Source organism: Chiloscyllium punctatum, chromosome 52 (assembly GCF_047496795.1).
Source record: "Chiloscyllium punctatum isolate Juve2018m chromosome 52, sChiPun1.3, whole genome shotgun sequence".
In the NCBI taxonomy this organism is placed as follows: Eukaryota; Metazoa; Chordata; class Chondrichthyes; order Orectolobiformes; family Hemiscylliidae; genus Chiloscyllium; species Chiloscyllium punctatum.
Genome location: NC_092790.1, coordinates 4614246 through 4635922, shown reverse-complemented (window position 1 = coordinate 4635922; position 21677 = coordinate 4614246). Strand labels below are relative to the sequence as shown.

General features: G+C 44.6%; 1 long non-coding RNA gene across 3 annotated transcripts in view; it reads left to right on the top strand.

Moving 5' to 3' along the window:
• Nucleotides 1–21314, top strand: part of LOC140470944 (uncharacterized) — a 32364-nt gene extending 11050 nt beyond the window's left edge. For 2 of the 3 annotated variants that reach the window (XR_011956804.1, XR_011956805.1), the window contains 3 exons: nt 41–148; nt 16438–16555; nt 20543–21314. This is a non-coding gene — a long non-coding RNA (uncharacterized lncRNA). Of the gene's footprint in view, nt 1–40; nt 149–415; nt 596–16437; nt 16556–20542 lie in introns of all 3 variants that reach the window. The other variant, XR_011956806.1, reaches the window with a different exon arrangement.
• The last annotated feature ends 363 nt before the right edge of the window (nt 21315–21677 follow it).

Below are 21677 nucleotides of genomic sequence, written 5' to 3'. Positions count from 1 at the left end.
CTGAACTGACAGTGACAGATTTTATAAATTTGTATTACAGGATACTACAGGTGGATATTCAGATGGCAATCTCAGTAACTGTAATGCCAAACTCTGATTGAATTACTCCATTCATCAGGACCTCAGGACCTGGATATTTGCACTGTGTGTGAGTATTTTGTTCCAGCTCAATTCCATTTTCTGCATAAAAATTCTCCTTTGAATCAAACCGTCCTGTCAATAGATCTCCCCAAAATCTTCAATATGTGTCCAGTAATCCTTTTATGATGAGTTGATGAGTGCAAGGTTTAACATCCTGTTGTATATGTTTTGTAAGCACTTGTCTCTCAGCTCCCCTCAATTTCCTTTGCTACAACGAGAACACCTCAGTTTCCCCAAACCCCTGATTCCCCAGTGTCTGTTTGCTCTCTATAAGGTACACATCAGGATCATGTTGGAACATTCTCCACTTGCCTTCATCAGTGCAGCCCTCAACAGTATTAAAGAAAGCGAACATCCTCCAGGACAAAGCACTGTGCCTGAGTGATGTCCCATCCACCACCTTCAGCATTCCCTCTCTCCACCCCCGATGCACAGTGGCATCACTGTGTAAAAGGTAAAGTCAGCATTGTCCTACCAGACCATAGGGCTGCTCTCTCATTAGGGAGAGATGTCTGGTGGTGGTTTAACCTGAAGGTTACCCCAGCCCAGGCAAGGGGAGAGGTTGAGAACAAGAGTCCATCTATTGTAGATGGATATTCTTGATATGTATTAACAACACCCATGTCCCTGCAACTAAAATCCCCCATTCCTTGAACCATCCTGGTAACTCTCCTGTGCCCCCTCTCAGGGACCCTGCCATCCTTCCCAATGTGTGGGCAAACTCTGGTTTGCACAGACCCAGCTGCTCTGTGTTCCTGTGGGTGATGTCATCATCGAGCAACACTTGCACTAAACCTCACTGTCTGTGAGGGTGGGAGACACAAATCCCGAAATCATTTGAGATGTATTTAGTGTGCACTTGCTATGCCATGATAGATAACACTTTTCCACAAGTACTGGAAAATAGAGGAGGATAATAGTATGGTGGTAGTTTTCAGTGGTAGTTTTCTTTCTCACAGACTCGATGGACCACCAGAGCGTTTTTCTGTTCTGTAGACCGCTGAGATGTTTATTATAGGAATATGACAGGCTCCATTGGACATCAGGTCAGAAACGGTGATACTAGAATAGATGACACATGATTGGTCGATTTTCTTGGGAGGAAAGTGAGACGCAGAGATTTAAGAGGACATTCAGAAGCTCAGCGCAGGAATTGTAAAGGGCAATCATCAAGTGAGAAATAAACATTGGGCATCCTGAAAGCTGGAAATAAAGAAAGGCACATATAGCAGAGCTTTGAGAGACTGGAGCGGATTAGACATGGGGAGGATAATGAAGCTGGAGGAGATGCAAGTTGGAAAGGATTGTGAGGATGGAGGATGTTACAGAGATAGAGATATTTGTGATAGAGGTTTTTGAATTTTGAGGCTGGAGTGGAATTATAGAGATGAGGAATATTTGTAAGGCTGGATGAGATGGCACTGATAGGGAGAGTTCCAAACATAGAGGAATTTACAGAGGTAACGAGTCATAAAGTTACACAGCATTGACACAGACCCTGTGGTCCAACCAGTCCGTGTCAACCATAAATTCGAACTGAACTAATCGCACCTGCCTCCACTTGGTCCAAGTCCATCCTAGCATTCCCTATTGATATACGGGTCCAAATGTTTTTTTCCTATTAGAATCCCATTCCCCTACCCTTTTGCTCTACATTTACCCCGACTAATTCACTCAACCCAATCATTCCTGAACACTATGGGCAATTGAGCACGGTCAGGTCACCTACCCTGTACATCTGTGGATTGTGGGAGGATATGGGAGTTCCTGGATGAACCCACGCTGTCATGGGGAAGAATATGCAAACGCCACATGGACAGTCACCCAATACAGGAATTGAGCCTGTGTCCCTGGTGTTGAGAGGTAGCAGTGCTAACCGTTGAGCCACTGTGCCACCCTGAAATTGTAATTGCATTCACATCTACCACGTCCTCTGCAAGTTTATTCCACATGTGAACCACTCTTGTGCAAAAACAAAAAATAACATCGGAACTTCTTTTTAAAGCCTTACTTTTTAATTTGAGAAAAGGATGTCCCCAATCTTGAATCGCGCCCCCTCCTGGAAAGGGCACCTGCTGTTCACATTACCAAAACTCTTCAGGATTTTATAAACCTCTAATAAGTTCACCCCTCAGCCTCCTGTGCTCCAGTGAAAAAGGACCCAACCTATCCAGACTCTGCTTATAATTCAATCCCTCCGTTCCCATCACCATCCTGGTAAATCTCTTCTGAACCTGCTCCGATTTAATAATATCCTTCCTATAACAGCGCAAGCAGAACTGGGCACAGTATTCCAGAAGAGGCCTCCCCAACATCCTGTACAACCTCAACATAATGTCCCAACGCCTATATTCAAAGATCTGAGCAATGAAGGCAAATGTGCTAAACCCCTTCTGAACCACCCTGTCTGCATGTGACACATAGTTCAAAGATCTGAACCCCTCGGTCTCTTTGTTCCATATCACTATCCGAGGCCCAACTTTTAATCAGTCTAAGTCCAGCCTTCGTTTGTTTTACCAAGATGTAATATTTTGCATTTATTCCAATCCAAAAATCACAAACATCCTTCGAGTATAGAGGCAAGAGGAGTATACTTAAGAGTAAAATCAGTAAGGCAAAAAGGGGACAGGACACCGCTTTGGCGAATAGGGAAAGGGTTTTTACAAATACATTAAGAGCAAATGGGTCATTAGAGAGAGAATAGGCCACCTCAAAGATCAGCAAGGCAGCCTATGTGTGAAGACGCAGGAGATGGAGTTGTTGGGGGGGATACTAAACGAGTGGCATCAGTTTTTACTGTGGAGAAGGACAGATTTGTGGGGGTTGTCAAGATTAGAGATCGTGAGGGTGGGTGATGAGATGGGAGGCAATTGGAGGATGTTACAGAGATGCTTGTGATACCAGAGATAGTGATGGTTCTGAGGCGAGAGAGGATTTCTAGAGATAAGGAAGAGTTTAGTCTGGATGAGGTGATAGTGATCTGGGGAGTTGTGAGCATGGAGGAATTCAGAGATAGCGAGAGTTTGAGTCATAAAATGATACAGAACAGAGACAGACCCTGTGGTTAAACCAGTCCGTGTCGACCATAATTCCCAACTAATCTAATCGCACCTGCCTCCGCTTGGTCCACATTCATCCAAATATTTCCTATTTATGGACTTGTCTAAATGTCTTTTAAACATTGTAATTGTATTCACAGCTGCCTCTTTTTCTGGGAGTTCACTTCACACATGTAAAGGTAAAAATAAATCCCCAATTTATTTTTTAAACCTTTCTCCTCTATTTTCAAATTGTATGCACCCAGGTCTTGAATCCCCCCCTCCCCCTTATCTACACGCTTCATGGTTTTATAATCCTTTAAGGTCATCCCTCAACCTCCTACGCTGTAGTGAAAAAGCATCCCAGCCTATCCAGCTTCTCCTTGTGACACAATCCCTCCATTCATGGCAACATCCCGGTTAGTCTCTTCCGAATCCGCTCCAATTTAATAATATCCTTCCTATCACAGCACAACCAGAACTGGACACAGTATTCTAGAAGAGGCCTCCCCAGCATCCTGTACAGCCTCAACCTAAATTCCCAACTCTGGTACTCAGAGGTCTGAGCAATGAAGATAAGTGTGCTAACCACCTTCTTAACCACCCTGTCTACATGTGACACAGACTAAGAAGACCTGTACCTCTCAGTCTCTTTGTTCCATATCACTACTCAAAGCCTTACTTTTAATTAGTGTAAGTCCTGCCCTCGTTTGTTTTATCAAGATGCAATATTTTGCATCAGTATTTACTGTGGAGAAGGACACGGGAGATGTAGAATGTGGGGAAATAAATGGTGACATCTTGAAAAATGTCCATACTACAGAGTACGGGATGTCTGGAAACGCATAAAGGTGGATCAATCCCCAGGCTTTGATCAGTTGTACCCTAAAATTCTGTGGGAAGCGAGGGAAGTGATTTCTGGGCCTCTTGCTGAGATTTTTGATTTATTGATAGTCACAGCTGAGGTGCCAGAAGACTGCGGGTTGGTTAATACGGCGCTACTATTTAACGAAGGCAGTTTGGACAAGCCCAGGAACTACAGATGCTGTGCTAGACTAGGTGTTGGAGGGAGCCCTGAGCGACAGGATTTGCGTATATTTGGAAAAGCACAGACTGATTAGGGATAGTCAGCATAACTTTCTGCATGGGAAATCATGTGTCACATACTCGATCTGCTTTTTAAGAAGTAACAAAGAGGATTGATGAGAGAAGAGTAGTAGATGCGATCTATATGGACTTCAGTAAGGTGTTCGACAAGGTTCCCCATGGGAGACTGGTTAGCAAGGTTAGATCTCACGGAAGTAGCCATTTGGATATAGAACTGGCTCAAAGGCAGAAGACAGAGGGTGGTGGTGATGGATGATTATTTTTCAGACTGGAGGCCTGTGACTAGTGGAGTGCCACAAGGATCGTGCTGGGTCCACTACTTCTCATCATTTATATAAATGAATTAGATGTGAACACGGGAGGTATAGATAGTAAGTTTGTAGATGGCACCAAACTTGGAGGTGTAGAGGACAGTGAAGAAGGTTACCTCAGATTTCAATGGGATTTTGATCAAATAGGCAAATGGGCTGAGGAATGGCAGATGGAGTTCAATTCAGATAAGTGCGAGGTGCTGCATTTTGGAAAAGCAAAGCTTAGTAGGACTGATACACATCATGGTCAGGTCCTGGGGAGTGTTGCTGAACAAAGGGACCTTGCTGTGCAGGTTCATAGCTCCTTGAAAGTAGAGGCGCAGGTAGATAGGATAGTGAAGGTGTTTGGTATGATTTCGTTGATTAGTCAGAGTATTGAGTAAGAGAGTTGGGAGGTCATGTTGCGGCTGTTCAGGACATTGGTTTGGCCACTCTTGCAATATTGTGCGCAATTCTGTTCTCCACCTATCACAAAGATGTTGTGTAACTTGAAAGGTTCACAAAAGATTTAGAAGGATGTTGCTAGGGTTGGAGAATTTGAGATATAGGGAGAGGCTGTACAGGCTGGGGCTGTTTTCCCTGGAGCGTCAGAGGCTGAGGAGTGATCTCAGAGGTTTATAAAATCATGAGCATGGATCAGATAGATAGACAAGGGATTTTCACTGGAGTGGGGGAGTCTAGAACTAGAGGGTATAGATTTAGCGTGAGGGAAAAGATATAAAAGGGACCTAAGGGGCAACTTTTTCATGCGACGGTGTTGTGTTTATGGAATGAGCTGCCAGAGGGAGTTGTGAAGGCTGGTACAATTGCAACATTTATTCGGCATCTGGATGAGTATATGAATAGGAAGGGTTTAGAGGGATATTGACCAAGTGCTGGCAAATGGGACGAGATTAGGTTCGGAAAACTGGTCGGTATGGACGAGTTTGACTGAAGGGTCTGTTTCCATGCTGTATGTCTGTGACTCACAGCCGGGGATCAGCTCAGTGGGTTTCAGTCTCTTCAAAGGTAAATCTTACTCTGTTTTACTTTTTCAAATCTGCAACATTCAGTAGGGTGAGTGTTTACTAGTTTAAGTGCCTCTGTTATGATCTTTTGGTTGAATGTTTTAAATGTAAAATACAGGTACTAATGTATTCGAGAGTAGTCTTTTGTAAAGCTGTAAGACTCTGCCTTTTTCTGGGTCTACAGATTAAGGAGCAGAGATGGCCATTCGTACAGTGATGTGTACTTCCTGGAGGAGAGTAGGGGGAGTTTGAGTGATCCTGAGGATTGCCTGCAGGAAGTGATGCAAATCCTCTTGGATCACATGGATCAGATGGAGCGGTGCTTAATGGTAATGAAGAATTTACAAGAGTCAGGATGTGTGATAGGTGGCAGTTTCAGGCCGAAAAACTGCCGATACAGTCAGGTAGATGGGTTACCTCTCGGAAAGGTAGGAGAGGGAGGTAGGTAGAGAAGGAGTCTCCTGTGGCTATCCCCATCTGAAACAAGTATACTATTATGGATAATGTAGGTGGTCATAGACTCTCAGGGGAATGTTGCACTGACAGCCAAGTTACTGCTACTGAGACTGGCTCGACTATAATGAGAGGAATATCAGATTCCAAACGCTCAAGGATGATAAGGGACTCTGTAGTTGGGCACAGACTGCCCTTTCTGTAGCTGACAGACATCAGAATGGGGTGGTACCTCCCTGGTGCCAGGATCAAGGATGTTTCGGACAGGTAGCAGAATATTCTCAAAGGGAAGAATGACCAGTGAGAGGTCATTGTACATTGGTACCAATGACATAGGAAGGGGAAGAGATGAAGTCCTGATGAGAGAATATAGCAAATTAGCCTGGAATATAAAAAAGTAGGTCCTCGACCATAATATCTGCATTACTTCTGGTGCTACATGCTAGTGAGAGTAGGAATAGCAGGATGGAGGAGATGAATGATTGGCTAAGGAGCTGGTATAGGGCAGAAGGATTCACATCTTTTGATCATTGTAAGCTCCTCTGGAGTAGAGTTGACCTGCATAAGAAGGATGGATTGTACCTGAATTGGAAAGTGTCTAATATCCAGGCAGGGAGATTTGCTAGTGTTACTCAGGTGGCATTAATCCAGTGAGGGTAAACCCAAAGAGATGGTGAGAAAATAGGTAAGTCTGAGGCTGGTACAGTTCAGAAGTCAGACAGTCAAGACAGGCAAGGGCAAGGCACAGAACCAGGTGGAACTGACAAGTTACACTGCATTTACTTCAATGCAAGAGGCCGGACAGGGAAAGCAGATGGGCTCAGGGTATGGTTTTGAACGTGGCACTGGGATATCATGAGTATTACAGAAACGTTACTCAGAGATGGGTTGGACTGGCAGTGTAATGTTCCAGGGTATCGATGCAAGAGGAAGGATAGGAAGGGGGACATGAGAGGAGGCGGAGTGGCCTTTTTGTTTAGAGGTAGCATTACAGTTGTGCTGAGGGAGGATATTCCTGGGAGTACGTCCAGTGAAGTTATTTTGGTGGAACTGGGAAATAAGAAAGGGATCATCACCTTGTTGTTATTATCTGTGTGGGTGTCGTCTGTTTGCTCTGGTTTCCTCCCATTATCTAAAGATATGCAGGTTGTGTGGATATTCCAGGCTGAATTGCCCATATTGTTCAGGGATGTGCACGCTAGGTGGATTAGCCATGGGGAATGCAGTGGTAAGGTAGGAGTCTCTGAGGGTCCGTGTGGTTGTGATGAGCTGAATGGCCTACTTCCACGCTGTCAGGGTTCTTTGATAATTCTACTAGTTTTAAAATAGTTGCAGAAAATAATAGACCAGATCTAAATGGTGTTCTAAATTGGACAAAGGCGAATTTTGACAGTACAAGACAGTACAAGGTATTCCTTTGCTATTCCCAGGCTGGAAAGTGGGAACATAAGAACATAAGAAAGAGGAGCAGGAGTAGGCTACATGGCCCCTCAAGCCTGCTCTTCCATTTAATAAGATCAGGGCTGATCTTTTCATGGCCTCTGCTCCACTTTCCTGTTCTCTCACCATAACCCTTAATTCCTTTCCTGTTCACAAATCTACCTTTTGACCTAACGATAGTCAAGTCGATAACCTAAACTGCTGCACTCAGCAGCAAATTCCACAGATTCACAGATTTAGCTGAAGAAGTCCATCCTGAACTCAGTCCTAAATCTGATACCCCCTTATTTTGATGCTCTGCTCCCTAGTTTAAGCGACCCCTAGCGGAAATCACCTCCCTGCTTCTATCTTATCTACTCCGTTCATAATTTTATTTTTTTTCCCATCCAACCTCCCATATTTCGAAATTCCAATGAGCATACTACCAGTTTCCCCAATCTCTCTGCATACGCCAACCCTCTGAAATCCTGACTGAAACTAGTGACCCTCCTCTACACTCCCTCCTGTGTCAGTACATCTTTGCTAATGTAAGGGGACCAAACCTGTACACAGTACTCCAGGTGTAGCCTCCCCAGCACCCTGTACAGCTGCAGCATAACCATCCCTCTAGCAATGAAGGACAATATTCCCTTCACTGTCTTAATTACCTGCTGTACCTGCAAACCAACTTGCTGTGATTCGTGCATAAGGACACCCAGCTCCCTCTGCACAGCAGCATGCTGCAAGTTTTCACCATTTCATCATCAGTTTGCTGTTAGTCTGACCAAAATGGATGACTTCACGTTTCCCAATCTTGTCCTTCATCTGCCAGATCCTTACCCACTCACATAGCCTATCTGTATCCCTGTGCAGACTTACAGTGGCCTCGGCACACATTGCTCTACCACTCATCTTAGTGAAGTCTACCTTTCATGAATCGATGCTGTGTCTGCTCAATGAGATAATTTCTATCCACATAGCTCACTATTTCTTCCTTAAGAGATCGGGCATTTTCCCCACCAAAGAAGTTATGCTAACAGGTCCATTTTAAAATATTCGCATCACATTTGTAGCTTGCCAATCTGTCAGATCTGTCCCAGAGTCCAGCAAATTTTAGTGAATTATCACGAGTGCATTTGCTATTTACCCACTGCCATCTGTTAACGTCCCCTGGGATGCATTCCATCACGGCCAGGAGACCCATCTACCTTTAGGCTGTTATCTTTCCCAACACCACCTCTTTACTGAGAATGATTGCTTCTTTGTCCTCATCTGCCATTACGTCCATAGGCCTGCAACAACGAGAGTACACAGACAGTATGTTCCTGTTAAGGCCTTAATAGGTAGTGTAGGGAATGCTGCCTGTCCAGAGAAATTGAGAGTCTCGTCAAGAAAATGAAGGAGCGATACGGCAGGTGCAGACAGCTGGGTTTGTGTGAATTCCTGGAGGAGTATAGGGGCAGTCGGAGTCTCCTCGAGGGAAACCAGGAGAGCAAAAACGGGACATGAGAGAGCTTTGGGAAATAGGTTCCCAGAGAATCCAGAGATTCCAGAAATACACTAAGGATAAACGAGTAACCAGGCAGAGAATAGGGACCCTCAAAGATCAAGAAAAAGGTCCTATTTGTCCGAGATAAGTATATACCTGTCAGGCAGGGCGGAAGCTGTAGAGTGCAGGAGCTGTGGTTTACAAAGGAAATGGAATCTCTCTTCAAAAGGAAGAAGGCGGCTTATGTTAGGATGAGATGTGAAGTGTCTGTTAGGGCGCTTGAGGGTGACAAAATAGCCAGCAAAGTCCTAAAGAAAGAGCTCAGAAGTGCCAGGAGGACACATGAGAAATTGTTGGCGGATAGAAACAGGGTAAACCCTAAGGCTTTCTATAGGTATTTAAAGAATAAAAGAATGACGAATAAGATTAGGGCCAATCAAGGATAGTAGTGGGGAGTTGTGTGTCGAGTCAGAGGAGATAGGGGAAGCACGAAATGAATATTTTTCAACAGTATTCCCTTTAGAAAATGACAATGTTGTTGAGATTACTGAGATACAGGCTACTAGACTAGGTGGGATTAAGGCTCATGAGGAAGAGGTATTAGAAATCTTGCAGAGTGTGAAAATAGATAAAACCCATTTGGCCCAGTGAACTTATCCCAGGATCCTCTGGGAAGCCAAGGAAGAGATTGCCGAGCCTTGGCATTGATCTTTAAATCATCATTGTCTACAGGAATAGTGCCAGAAGACTGGAGGATAGCACATGTGGTTCCCCTGTTCAAGAAGGGGAGTAGAGACAACCCTGGTAATTATAGACTAGTGAGCCTTACATCAGTTGTTGGTAAAGTGTTGGAAAAGGTTATAAGAGATATGATCCAGAAAAGAATAATTTGATTAGGGATAGTCAGCACGGTTTTGTGAAGGGTAGGTCGTGCCTCACAAACCTTATTGAGTTCTTTGAGAAGGTGACCAAACAGATAGATGAGAGTAAACCGGTTGATGTGGTGTATATGGATTTCAGCAACGCGTTCGATAAGGTTCCCCACAGTAGACTATTGTACAAAATGCGGAAGGATGGGATTGTGGGAGATAAAGCAGTTTGGATCAGTAATTGGCTTGCTGAAAGCAGACAGTGGTGATTGATGGGAAACGTTCATCCTGGAGTCCAGTTACCAGTAGTGTACCGCAAGGGTCGGCGTTGGGTCCACTGTTGTTCGTCATTTTCATAAACTACCTGGATGAGGGCGTAGAAGGATGGATTAGTAAATTTTCAGACAACACGAAGGTTGGTGGAGTTGTGGATAGTGACGAAGGATGTTGTACGTTACAGAGAGACTTAGATAAGCTGCAGAACTGGGCTGAGAGGTGGCAAATGGAGTTTAATGCGGACAAGTGTGAGGTGATTCACTTTGGTCAGAGTAACTGGAATGCAAAGTACTGGGCTAATGGTATGATTCTTGGTAGTGTAGATGAGCAGAGAGATCTCAGTGTCCAGGTACACATTTCCTTGAAAGTTGCCACCAGGTTGACGGGGTTGTTTAGAAGGCATACAGGGTTTTAGCTTTTATTAACAGGGGGATCGAAATCCAGAACCATGATGTTATGCTACAGCTGTACAAAACTCTAGTGAGGCTGCACTTAGAGTATTGTGTACAGTTCTGTTCCCCACATTATAAGGAGGATGTGGAAGCTTTGAAAGGGTGCGGAGGAGATTTACTAGGATGTTGCCTGGTATGGTGGGAAGGTCTTACAAGGAAAGGCTGAGGGACTTGAGGCTGTTTTCGTTAGAGAAGAAGGTTGATACGTTACTTAATAGAGACATACAAGATAATCAGATGGTTAGATAGGGTGGACAGGGAGAGCCTTTTTCCAAGAATGGTGACGGCGAGCACGAGGAGATATAGCTTTAAATTGAGGGGTGATAGATATAGGACAGATGTCAGAGGTAATTTCTTTACTCAGAGAGTAGTCCGTGTATGGAATGCTTTGCCTGCAACGCTAGTAGATTCACCAACTTTAAGTACATTTAAGTCGTTATTGGACAAGCAAATGGACGTACATGGAATAGTGTTGGTTAAATGGGCTTCAGATTGGTATGACAGGTCGGCGCGACATTGAGGGCTGAAGAGCCTGTACTGTGTTTTAATGTTCTATGTTCTATGAGCAATATGCTGTAAGGATCGTTTCTGGGTCCACTGCTTTTCTTCATTTATGTAAATGTTTTCTATGTGAATATAGGAGGCATGGTCAGTGACTTTACATAGATACCAAAATTGGAGGTGCAGTGGACAGGGAAGAAGGTTACCTCAGATTACAATGGGACTTCAAACAAATGGGCTAAGGAGTGGCAGATGGAGTTTAATTCAGAAAAATGTGAGGTGCTCCATTTTGGAAAATCAAATCAGGGCAGGACTAATACACTTAATGGAAAGGTCCTGAGGAGCGTTGCTGAACAAAGATCTTGGAGTGCAGGTTCATAGTTCCTGAAAGTGGAGTCATAGATAGGCAGGGTAGTGAAGAAGGCGTTTAGTATCCTTGCCTTTACTGGTTAGTGGATTGAGTACACGAGTTGTGACGGCATTTTGTGGCTGTTCAGCACATTGATTCAGCCACTTCTGAAATTTTGCTTTCAGTCCTGGTTTCCCCGCTATCGGAATGATATTGTGAAACTTGAAAGGGTTCAGAAAAGATGTGCAAAGATGTTACTAGGGTTGAGGGTTTCAGCTATATAGGGATGGGCTGAATAGGCTGGGGCTGTTTTCCCTGGAGCATCGGATGCTGACCGATGACCTCAGTGGTTGATACAATTGTGAGGGACATGGATAGGGTGATCAACCAGGATCTTATTCACAGGTTAGGTGTGTCCAAATCTATGGGGCACAGGCTTAAGGAGCGAGGAAAACAATTTATAAGGGATCTGAGGGGCATTGTTTTCAAGCTGAACGTGGAATGTGTATGGAATGAGCTGCCAGAGAAAGTGTGGTGGCTGGAACAATTGCAACATTGAAAAGGCATCTGATTGGGTAAGTGATTAGGAAAGGTTTAGAAGGTTATGGGCCAAGTGCTGTCAAATGGGACGAGATTAATTTAGAATATCTGATCGGCATGGACAAGTTGGACCAAACGGTTGGTTTCTGTGCTGTACATCTCGATAACACTGAAACATTAAAATAAGATACGTTTCTCTATGTGGAGAGTTAGCAGAAGGTCGGATAATTCTCCTTGGAACTCAGAAAGTTAAGCAGTGATTTCAACTAGGAGCAGATTTCTTACAGGCAAATGGGAGGTGAGTTGGGACAGACTGGCACCATCTCCAGAGAGAGAGAGTACAGCCCCAATGGGCTGAATAGCCCCCAGTCCCTCTACTCTGTGATACTGCCCCCTTTCACTGAATGTTGAAGCTCATGCCAGTGCAGAGCCATAGAGATATACAGCATGAAAACAGCCCTTTTGGTCAAACTAGTCCATGCTGACCAGATATCCGAACTTAATCTCGTCCCATTTGCCAACACTTGGCACACATCCCACTACACCCTTCCAATACATACACCCATCCAGATGCCAAATGGTCTAGTTTTACCAACTTCCACCACTTCCCCTGACAGAAGATTCCATACACGCACCACCTGCTGTGAAAAAAGTTGACCCTCTGATCCCTTTTATATATTTCCCCTCGCACATTGAACCTATGCCCGCTAGTTCTGGACACCCCCACCCCAGGGCAAGGACCTTGTCTATTTATCCTATCCATGCCCCTCATGATTTGATAAACCTCTATAAGGTCACCCTTCAGCCTCCAATACTCCTGGGAGGAGCGCACAACTCGTGTCACAATGGGGCCGGTGAGATTGATGGCAGCTTCAGACCAATAGGAGAGTTGATGTGATCCTCCAGACAATGGGAGTGAATGAGGGGTGGGTCCAGTGGGCCAACATGTGACCATAAACTGTGCAGGTGCACTGTCACTATGGTGCGGGTGTACTCCGTGAGTGTGAAGGGAATGAGAGAGAGAGCAGAGATTGGGAGAGAAATTGAGTTTGTATGGACTGGGAGTGTTGATAAACACACGGTTTTAGGTGGCTAGACCTGAATTAGAAATTCCTGGTAAATTAGAACCAAAAGAGCTGCGGATGCTGTAAATCTCACAATAACCAAAAGGTACTGGAAAAGCTCAGCAGGTCTGGCAGCATCTGAGAAGAGAAATCAGAATTAACATTTTGGATTCGCTGAGCCTTCCTCAGAGCCGATGTGACTGAAAAGAAATGTCGTTTTTTTATGCAGAAGGTAGGGGTTAAGGAGTACATGATAGGTGGGGATAGAGTCCAAAGAAAGAGATGGGAGCAGTTGGACAACGGAGTGGATAACGAACTGGCTGGGGGAGGGTGAATAGCTGTTTATGAGGACTGTTAGTGGCGAACCATAGGTAGTGTGTAATGGCATGCTCTATGATAACAAGGACTAGTGTGTGGGTTAAGAGGCTAGGGCGCTAGGACATTGGAGAGTTCAGGGCCTAAAATTATTGAATTTGATAGAGGTGTGCAGGATATCCAAGTAGAAAATGAGGTGTTGTTCTTCCAGCTTGTGTTAAAGTGTGGCGCTGGAAAAGCACAGCAGGTAAGGTAGCTGACCTTCAGCACTTGATCACCCTGAAGCTCTACTTTCCAGGGACTGTACACTTGTTCTGAGCCCTTCAGAGGGATTGAAGGGGATAGGGAGAGAACAGGAACAGGGTTGTGTTGTAATCTACAAAATAACGGTCACCCTCCCCCTCTCGGTGTCTCCCCTCTGTCTCCCATCCCCCATCATGCCTCCTCCCCACCGCAGGGAAAAGATCTTGTGTATTTTCCCTATCCATGCCCCTACTGATTTGATAAACCTCTATAAGGTCACCCATCAGCATCTGACGCTCCAGGGAAAACAGTGTATTCATCCGCTCCCTTTGGTTCAAATCCTCCAACCCTAGCAACATGCTTGTAATACTTTGCTGACCCCTTTCAAGTTTCACAATATTGTTTTGATAGGAAAAAGATCAGAATTGCATGCAATATTCCAAGCATGACCTAACCAAGGCCCTGTACAGCCGCAATATGACTTCCCACCTCCTATACTCAGTGCTCTGACCAATAAAGGAAAATATACTAAACACCTTCTTAACTATCCTATCTACCTGTGATTCTGCATTTCAAGGAGCTATGAACCTGTACTCCAAAGTCTCTTTCTCAGCAGCACTCCCGAGGACCTTATCATTAAGTGTATTCACCCTGCTAATATTTGCTTTTCCAAAATGCAGCACCTCACATTTATCTAAATTAAACTCCATCTGCCAGTCCTCAGCACATTCAACCATCTGATCAAGATCCCGTTATAATCTGAGGTAATCCTCTTCACTGTCCACTACACCTCCAATTTTGGGGTCATCTTACGAACATTACTTCCTATATTCACATCCAAATCATTTATATAAATTATGAACATTTCAGGATCCAGCACCGATACATTGTGACATCCCACTGGTCACAGGTCTCCAATCTGAAAAGCAACCTTCCACCACCACCCTCTGTCTTCTCCCTTTGAACAAGTTTTGTATCCAAATGGCTAGTTGTCTCTGTATTCCATGAGATCTAACCTTGCTAACCAGTCTCCCATGGGGAACCTTGTTGAATGCCTTACTGAAGTCCATGTAGATTATTTCTACCGCTTTGCCGTCATCAATCCTCTTTGTTGTTACTTCAAAAAAATTGAATCAAGTTCATGAGACGTGATTTCTCACACACAAAGCCGTTATTAATATCCCGGACTTAACTCTGTACATTGGGGTCTGCGTCACCCAGTTATGGGTGTTAATATTCTGGATAAATTTCACATACACCAGCTTTGTGTTGGTGACTGTGTACTGAGTCTTGTTAATAACACCAACACAGATGAGTTCCTTTTGAAAGGCAGTCCCTATATCCCTAACCCCCTTCCAGTTGCTCTGTCTCCTCCATTCCCACGGTAGACAGTAAGTGGGAGGAGCTCATGGAGTTTCCATGTGAGTGAGATTGAGAAAATCTTCCCTTCTTTCCACTAGCCCACCAAGAAATGGCGGTAGTGTCCTTACCTCTGGACCAAGAGAATCGGGTTCAGAGTTTGGTAACAGCGGCTTTGAAGAGGCTGATTGGAAATCATGCCCAAGCCACCAGGCCATACTGTCTCCCAGCTGTCCCTGCCTGAGTCTCCAAACAGAACCATCCTTACGTTTCTCTCCTGTCAGACTCTCCCATTGCTCAGTTTGTCCAGGATCCCCTCCTGATGCTGCACTGATCCTGTCCCTCACTGATCCTGTCCATCCCCCAGTGTCCTCCACATTCATTCATTGTTTACAATCCCATTGTTCCAGTCCTGCAGCCCCTCCCCCTCCACTCTATTGGGCACAGCTGCTGTCAATCACCCAGGCACCTGTGTGATCTGGAGCATGCTCTGTAGGAGGGGAGACCTGTGCACGGGCGCAGTGCTGGCCAATTGTTGGCGTATGTGCAGTATGGGTCAGTGCCAGCGAGGGAGGCTGTGGATGTGTGGGATTAATCTGTCATTGGCTGCTCCCTCCCTTCCTCCCTCTGAGAACAGGACCCAGGGGACTGGTCCCTGCCCTGGTATCGTGACAAGTGGTCGGCGTATCTGTGGGGGGAGCATTTTGCAGAAAGTTATCAGAACTCAGGTGAAGATTCAGGAATGTTATGGAAAGGAACAAAGGTAGGCCTGCAATTAAAGTTCTAATTTGGTTCATTTTAGTTCAACCAGATGTGATTTGTCCAGTGTGTGCAGGATGGTTCTTATCAGAGGGTTGGTGTGGAGGAAATAAATAAGAGGTTCTAGATTGGAAAAAAAAAATCAATGTTGGTCTGACTAGGAAACCTTGGGAGGTGGGGGGAGGATTCACCAACACCCAGGAGACTCCGAGTCAGATTCATTGATTTGATTAGATTAGATTTCCTGCAGTGTGGAAACATGCCCTTCGGCCCAGCCAGTCCACACCGACCCTCGGAAGTGTAGCCCACCCAGACCCATTTCCCTCTGACTAATGCACATAACACTATGGGCAATTTAGCCTAGCCGATTCACCTGACCGATGCATCTTTGGATTGTGGGAGAAAACCGGCGCACCCGGAGAAAACCCACGCAGACACGGAGAGAACATGCAAATTCCACACGGACGCTGTGGGGCAGCAGTGCCATCGTGCCACACCTTTGTTTTGGTCCTTAGTCTGCAGGCAGGAGCTAAGAAGCTGAATTCAACGAGAGGAGAGAGCATTAGAACTGGGTGTGGAGGAAAGGAGTGAGGAGATTGGTTTTGATTTCAGTTCACAGAAGGGAGAAATTGTGAGACTGAGAATTAAAGCTTTGGGGGAACAAAGAAACTACAATTTAATACTATAATTGTCTTATGAATTTCCATCCTGTGTTAATGGTGGTGACTTGTTTTCTCTGTTGTAGGGTACTGAAAGGGCAGATTTGTGAATGAGAAATTCAGATTGAACTTCATGTTCAGTTTTGACAGTTACTTAATCCGTGCCGATCTGAATATCATTGGCCTTTTCATGTGGAAAGAAAGGTGTGTATTCTGTCCGTGGGCGAATATTTCAAGTGTCAATGTGACTGGAAAAATTACTGAGACACAGCCAAGTCCATGTCAGCGTGGTGAATGTGGAGAGAGCTTTCATTTGTTTTTAAAAGTCTGAAAATACATGTCACATTTCCCAGGAATAATGAAGTTACAGATTTGTTTTGTATGAGGACAAGTTTTTAATTAACCATGCAACCAGAAAGACAGAAGGATACCTGCACCATGGAAAATACAATGAAAACGGGATTGTTGTAAAGGGGTTAATTATCGATCATGGCTTGTAATCCATTGGCGATGTCACGTCTGTTCCAGCGCCGTGGGGAGACACTGGAAATGTGATGAATGCAGTGAAGATTTCGGTTATTCAACTGGATAAGGTGCAGAAGAAATGGGCTCAGGGGTCTGAGTTAGAGGGAGAGGTTGGACAAGCGAGGATTCTTTTTTGTTTAGAGCAGAGGAAACAGAGGGGAGATCTATTTCTGGCAGTGTATAATATTGTGACAGGCTTGGGTAAGGTGAATGCACTCAGTCTTTTTCCCAGGAAATCAAGGAGTAGAGGGCATCAGTTTAAGGTGAGAGGAGAAATTATGAAAGGGAACCTGAGGGGCAACTGTTTTACATAGAAGGTGGTATGTATATGGACTGAGCTGCCAGTGGAAGTGGTTGAGGTGGGTACATTAACAACATGTAAAAGACATTTGGACAAATACATGGATAGCAAAGGGTCAGATGCAGATGGGCCAAGTGCAGGGAAATGGGTTCGCGTGGATGGACATATTGGCCGGCATGGGCCAGATTGGGCCAAAGGGCCTGTCTCTGCTGTAGGACTCTGACTCCAAATATATTTTCTATTTCTCCCGCCACCTCTGGTAGTACCCTGGGATGTATTCCATCCTGGCAAAGAGACATGCCTACCTTTAGCTCCATTAGCTTGCCCAGCTCTAACACTTTCGTGATAATGGTTGTTCCTTGGTCTTCACCTTCCTCAGTCTCCTTATCAATTACTGGCATGTTCTTCGTATCCTCCACTGTGAAGACTGACTACTGTGTACTCATATTCCTGAACCCTGCTGGATAGGAATAACTGGGCACAGAACTCTGAGAGGTCTTCTTTGAGTCGTTATTGCTGAGACACGGCAGTTACCTGGATAGTGTACATGCAGAACACCTCCAGGCAGCATCAGGTAACTCCCCGCCTGTCCGATGTGCCGCTCCCATTCTTCTCCCTTTGTGGTTTGTGTTTTGAATGGACGCTGTCTCTCAATATTATCTCCATGGCAATGGCAGTTAAAAAAGTCGAGTTCAGCTCAACACTTTGTGGTTAAACCACACACCCCTCCCTCACGGCCCTGTGGCTCAGTCAGGTATCTGACAGGCACTTCAGTTTCAGTGGGGCTGTCTATCAGGATTCTGATATGGAGGAGCCGGTGTTGGAGCTGGGTGGGCAAAGTTTAAAACCTACACATCACCAAGTTATAGTCCAACAGGTTTATTTGGAAGTACAAGCTTTTGGAGTGTGCTGTGATTTTGCACTTGATCAGGATTATCTCTATGGTAACAGTTAAGTGCTTCAACAATTACAGAGGCCATATGTTCCCCAAATAATAGGTTCCCCTCTAGCAGTGTAAACTGCTATTCCAGCCCTGGGGACAGCTACTCATCACTTTTCTCCCCCAATCCCATCCAGCTTTCTGTTGATCTTTTAAAGTTTTTCTAATCTCCTAGTTTCTTCTTGGTCTTTGCCAATTTGAATGCTTTCTATTTCAGTTTGATAGACTCCCTTATTTCCTTAGCCACCCACGGCAGATTATTCCATTTCCTACAGTCCTCCCTTTTCACTGATATATAATTTTGCTGAGCAGTTTGAAAGATTATTTGATATTCCTCCACTGTCTGTCAACTGTCCCACCCTAAAGTCTTTGCTTCCAGTCTACATTAGCCAACTCCTGCCTCATCCTATTGTAGTCTCCTTTGTTTAAACACAGGATCTTGGGATTGGATTTAATCTTCCCGCTTTCCAACTGTATTCTAAATTCAACCAGATTTATCACAAGTCTTTTATCAGATTACGAGGTGAGGCCATGTTACCTGGATGTTTTGGTTTTCATTGTCAGAGACCTTGGCTTTGTAATAAAGTACAGGATAGATGTTCAAAACAGAGTATTCTGGACGGTGTGAATGTACTGAACAGTCTAAAACCATAAATCACTGTCTCCCCTCAGTTTACATGATCTGGAGATGCCGGTGTTGGACTGGGGTGTACAAAGTTAAAAATCTCACAACACCAGGTTATAGTCCCTCAGGTTTAATTGGAAGCACACTGGATTTCGGAGCGTTGCTCCTTCATCATGATCCAATTAAATCAGTTGGACTATAACCGGTCTAACTCACCTCAGTTTAAAATTGAAAAATCATTTTCTCCCACGTGCTTCCTTACTTTCGAAGTTTGAAACGCTAATCCACCTGACTATCCTGCTTTTTCCAAAAATCTCCTTTGGTGAAGGTGGTGAGTTTTGGATTCAGCTTTTCAGTTATTACCGCAAGAATATAAGCACTGGGCACAGGAGAGGCAATGCAGCTCCACCATTTAATACCATGCTGATTGAGCTCACCTCGGTCTCAGCTGGATTTTCCTGCCTGCTCTCTCTTACCCTTCAATTCATTGCAAATTCAACATCTGTATTTCTTCAGTAAATTTGCTCATTGTCCTAGCATCTACCGCATTTTGAATAGGGAATTCCACAGATACACAGCACATTGAGATAGGTACATTCTTCTTCATGAGAATGGAATAGGAGCCCTACCGTGCAGAAACAGGGTAATCGTCCATGGAGTCCACACCAACCCTATCATGAGTATCCCATTCACACTCACCCATTCCCTGTATTTCCCATGGTTAATGGCTTAACCTGCACAGGTATGGACACTGGGAATTTCGCATAGCCAATCCACTTAACCTGCACATCTTTGGACTGTGGGATGAAACTCGAGCACCCAGAGGAAACCCGCAGTGACGCAGGGAGCACGTGTAAACTTCACACAGTTGCCTAAGGCTGTAACCAAATCCAGGTCTCTGACGCTGTGAGTCAGCAATGCTAACCATTGAGTCACCTCTGCTTAAAATCTCCTGCTCCTATTATTCTCGCCACACCCCAGTTGGCTGAATCTATATTCCTTACATCAGAAAATCAGGTTGTGGAAGCAGATGTTTCAATAAAACCCAGTGACAATCCAAATGTTATGTGTGTCTGAATGGGGATCAGATACACAACACCCTCCAGTCTACACTTTTTGTTGACTTTCCAGAGACAGGGCTCCAATGGCGTCATGGGGACTACAACTCCCACAATCCCTGAGGCAGGGACCACACGTGTGTGGGGAAACACGGCACTGTACATGTACAAAATGTGTGCGGGTTTTGGAGCATGTGCTTTGGGTAAATATGCTTTGCGGAAAGTTTTTCACACTGTGATTGGCTGGAGGAGGAACGTATTTACTCATAGTATTGATCTGTTGGGGGAGGGGGTCAAAGTATCACTACACCCATGTAGGACCACTCTCCATCCCCAATTCATTGTAATGGTCGGAATCAACTAATGGGGAACGAAGAAGGATCTGATCCATTCTCCCAGATTGAAGGTTCCTCTTCTGTCCAGGATCTGCCACCTCCCTTTCTTTCCTTTTGTTTCATTCTGCTGTTACATTATTGACTTGCAGCAACTGAAAGGAAAGGAAATGAACCCAGAAAGGGTGCAGAGTTTAACCAGGGACGGGAAGTCGTGGCATGGATCTGTTTATCAACAACTCCATGAGAATGTGGAGGGTGTACATTAGGGGGTAGCAGAGTTAGAATGGTGGGAGAGAGTAAGTGGGCTGGAGCGTTACAGCTTTGAGGGAAGAAAGGGAAAAAGATATTCCAGAGTAAGTAGAATTGTCTGCTCTGAATTTCTAACATGTACATATTCCTTTATACAGGGTGCTAGATGGTGAAGATTTGCAGACTGAAATCTCAAAGTCATGTGCAGATCATGATTAAGTTAACCAGCATTTGAAGAAGCAAAGACAGAGAATCACTCAGCCAAAATCCTGCAACACTCTCATCGCAGCATTTTCGATCTCTCTGCACCAAATGGACTGTGAATTGTACAAGACAGCAGCTCCCCACCATCTTCTCAAGGGTAACTAGAGATGGGGAATAAATGCTGGCTGAGCCAGTGATGCCCATATCCTGGAAATGGCTTCTATCTCGAGTTGCTGAAGCCCAGTTGATGTTCCTGCAGGATGATGAGGGACGCTGAATGCATCCTCCAGGAGGTAGCACCATCACATTACCCCTGCCTACACCCACACAGTAACACAGCAACATCACTGGAACAAAAGGCAGTGAAGCCAAAGGAGGACTTAGATATAGTTCTTCAAGGTAAAGTCATGAAAAGGGATTGGAACACAGCAGGAGACTGAGCTGGATGGTCAGCTGTTTCCCATTGAATGGTGGAGCAGGATTGAAAGGCTGAATGGTCTCCTCCTGCTGCTATCCCCCAGGTCTGTATATAGTCATGGAGCCTGGGCAGGAAGGAGTTCGCAGGGATTCTCCAGGAGATTGCACTTCCACAACAGTTTTCAGTGAGGGATGGTTTGATGGATTTTATTTAACATTTATCTTTAACAAAAGGTTTGTAAATTTTGGTTTTAAAATGTTGTAAAAGTTATTTTGCACAGCAAATAAAATTAAAGAAAATAACGTAAACTGTCTGAATATAACAGTTTTAAAACTTTCAACCCTTGTAAAACAAAATCCTGTCTACTCCTGGACACAATCACTTTCCAGCTACTCAAACTCCAGGGAAATATTCCCTCCCTGTCTGAACCTTTGGTTTGATTTAACTGCTTTTCAGTTCTCGTTCTGTTAGCTGTGAAGCATTCTTTTTCCCCATTTCTCCGACCCAGAAATGTGAGCACAGCAATCTACCCACCATCAAAATCATCAGTACGCCATTTTGCTTTTGGTTAACATATAATCACCAGCAGTGCAAAAGTGAGGACTGCAGATGCTGGAAATAAGAGCCGAGATGAGAGGGATGCTGGAAAAGGCCTTTTGCTGAAATGTTGA